The sequence below is a fragment of the Pinus tabuliformis genome, chromosome 1_2, assembly GCF_031772625.1.
Source record: "Pinus tabuliformis cultivar Carrire ecotype Pingquan chromosome 1_2, CPIR1, whole genome shotgun sequence".
Classification (NCBI taxonomy): Eukaryota; Viridiplantae; Streptophyta; class Pinopsida; order Pinales; family Pinaceae; genus Pinus; species Pinus tabuliformis.
Window position 1 is genome coordinate 603,040,040 of NC_142298.1, and position 3,668 is coordinate 603,043,707.

Below are 3,668 nucleotides of genomic sequence, written 5' to 3' on the forward strand. Positions count from 1 at the left end.
TTGCAGGCTGCCAAATTTCATCTCAAAGAAGTGACCTTGGGAAAATCGTCATAACTCTCTCTCTGAGAAGAGGATTGGAATTTTGTAAAAGTGGTGAATTGTGCACGGGCTGTAGTTTTATGTGTATCAGTTTCAGAGCCGAAGGAGGAAACAATGACACATGGCACGTCGTACAAGTTCGCTCTACTGAACTAGTCCATAATTAGGTCATTGTGAGATATTGGGCATAACTTTGTCTTGAAGAGTCCAAATCAAATCAGACTTGTGCCATTGGAAAGAAGACTCAGAGGGATACTAGAAAACCGAAGATCACATATTGCGGATTTGAAATCACAAAGATACATCATATTAAATATCGTGCTCCTAGAAGGCAAGAAAAAAACAAGATCAAGTGTTGTCAAGCGGTGCAAAGGACAAGATTTTCTAGGGAAACAAAGAGCAAGGTGCAGCAAAATGATGCAACAGGGATAAGTTACAGGTAAGTATGTTGTGTATATGCATGTTCATCTCTTAATTGCATTAGGTTCATTGTATTCTAATTTTTTGTTTTTGTTTAGCACTAACATATGCTATGCATGATGAGGTAAGTTTTGTTATTATCATGTCATGGGTATTTCCTTGAAGAATTTTTGTAGGTATTATATATTCATCAAGACAAGACTCAATGGATAATCTAATGTTCTGAAGAGTGATAAAGGGTAGCATGAAAAGAGCATCAATCAAGGTGCATAACAACAACAAGAAGTTCACTACATGAAGTCTTCAAGTGGGAAGCACTGCATACAATCATTTTAAAAGTATCATTGTACAAAGTCATTGTAAAAGAATCTTTGTAAAAGTTGTACGAGTGTCTATCTGTGAAGAGTTGATGAGGTAGTGTCGGGAGGTCTAGGATCATCATTAGGTGGTTGTGTCATAGTTGGGGTTATGTTCTAGTGTGTCTTCTTATTCTACATCATTCTATATCATTGTAAAGTGGACCATTTTCCCTGGTATGAGAGTCCATTCTTCTTTTATTCTTCTATAGGGTGGTAGGGTGGTGTTGGGCTGGTGCATGAAGTCACCAATAGGTTCAAGCCTATGAAAACTTCAGGGTGCGAGGGTGGTTCTAGGGTGAGTTGTAGCTCATTGGGTGTTAGGGTATCTATTCAGTTGACCACTAAAGAATCTTGGGTGTTGGAGCATCCATCTAGTGGGAGCTGGAGAAGAATGCTTTTCTAGAATTCTAGGAAGTTGTTGCTTTGATTTCAGTTGGGGCTGAAGATTAAAGAATTTATTAGAAAAGAGTTTGGTGGTTTTTGACCCGGAGGGGGTTTTCCACCTAAAATCATTGTGCCTCCTATGTTCTTTTATTTACTGTTATTACTGCATAAACGTTAATAATAATTGAATATTAACTAATTCTCTGAAAATATTTAAAAGTGCTAATTGCTAAAAAATACTGATTCACCCCCCTCTCAGTATTTTCTAGCAATTGGTATCAGAGCTTGGTTCCTTCAATAACAGTTTAAAAACTGGAAGGAGATCATGAAGCATACCAAGAATGGTGTACCTCTATTCAATGAAAATAATTATGCACTTTGGAAAGGAAGAATGGAGGTTTATCTCTTGGCGCAAGGTTACGAAGTATGGGAAATTGTTCAAAATGGCTTTACACCAATCGTGGATGAACAAGGTAAGAAGAATTTTGTAAATGATGCAAAAGAAAAGAATATTATTATCAGTGGACTTAATGAATCTGTTTGTAATAAGGTGTTGGGTTGTAAAACCTCCAAAATTGTATGGGACAAGCTTGAGAAATATATATATATATATATTTATATATATATATATATATAGATATAATATATAGGTGACTCAAATGTCAAAGAAGAAAAGCTTCAAATCTACATAGAAAATTTTGAGCAACTTAGAATGAAAGAAGATGACAACATTACTGCATACTTCCAACACGTTGATGAAATAACCACCACTCTGGAAGGATTGGGAGAGCTTGTTGACGAGAAGGCTACTATATGAAATATTATTAGAATGTTACTAGGAAGATTCTACCCAAAGGTATCAGTCTTAGAATACAGTGCAAATATGGACAAACTCAACAAAGAGGAATTACATGGAGTTCTCATAGCATATGAAATCAGACTTGATGAAGAAGAGGGTACTCCACATCTAGAAATTATGTTTGCTACATCTAAGAAAACCAATAAGGACAAATAACCTTCAAAGGCAAAGACCTGCACTTGCACCTGCAAGTGTGAATAAAAGGAAGATCATTATTGGGTGCAGGATCGCCCAAGGGAAGTTTTGGGGCTTAGAGCCCAGATTTTGGTACAATTTTATAATTGCAATGTAAAGACTCGACATTTTGTGGGCATGGAGCGCATAGTTGTTAAAGAGTCATAGGTTTGTCTGCTCTTATTTTGACAATGTAATGTCAGTTGTATAAGATCTACCCATGGTCCGCGGACCATGGGATTATATAAATAGAGAGAAGCTCTAAGTAGTTAAATATAACATAATGTCTAAGGAATGAACATGTATGCGAGATAGCTCTGAAGTGTAAGTCTAAGTTTTGTGTCGTAGTGTAGGTAGACGCTCTGCAACTGAGTGTGCAGAGGCCTAGTAGTCCGCAGCTGAGTGCGCGGACCACTACAGCTGAGTGCGCAGGTGAGTCGATTCTATAATCTTCTAGAAGTATTAATAAAGAGAAGTTTTCTATCATTTTTGCGTATTTATTTCCTATTTATGCATCTGTTATATTGGGTATGAATTTCACTTCTAATGCTTATATGATGCGTGAATGTGTATAATTGTATTGGTTTACGTGAAGCTAACTAAGATTTGTTAATAAGGTAAGTAAGAAACTTAGCGTAGTTTGGGGAAATATCATAGTTTGCTGCCTTAGTAGCACGAAAGGGCTTCAGCCCATGGTTAGGGCTATGCGGAAGCCAATTGTAACAGATTGCGAAGGTACTAAAGGGTGGAATAGAGTGCGAAGTGACCTATGTGAAGGCAGGTATAGTTGGAATAAATTGACATAACAACCATCTCAAGGGTGCGGAAACTTGGTTCCAGCATACCCCCATACTGCTTCGGGTGAGACTTCAGTCCGCGCTCCACAAGATGATGCCAAAAGGACCTGTAGTGTAGGGATTTGTTTGGCTAACTAAAGTTGAACCTGGGTCAGGCCCCCTCAAGCCAACAAATGGTTCCATTACCGAGACCAAAATATGCATAGAGATGTGTGATTTCGTATCATTAGAATCCAACTAAGAAAGAAATCGGAGGTTGGTTGGATAGAAGAATTCGCGAGTTCGCAGCGTAGGAGAACAAAAATCCGCGACTGTCAAAAGAAGAGTGGCTAGACAACTACCTTTATGTGGAGATCCACAAAATATTTTTTGCATCTTTCCCTACTAAGCTATACGAGTGGATTGCAAAGCTAGCAGATAGCCAAGGAAGGCGGAAACCTGACGGTCCTATTGTTTGGACCCCAGAGCTGGTGCAAAGGTTGGAAGCATCGAAGGATAAGATCGCGCACGTTGTTGATCATTGGCTCAATCAAATTATAGGAGGATTTGTTACTGAGTTTGCGGTCGACACCTCAATCAGCTACAGCGAGGCAGAGCAACGCTTTCTTAAAGGACCGTGAGGTAAGTATGTAAAGT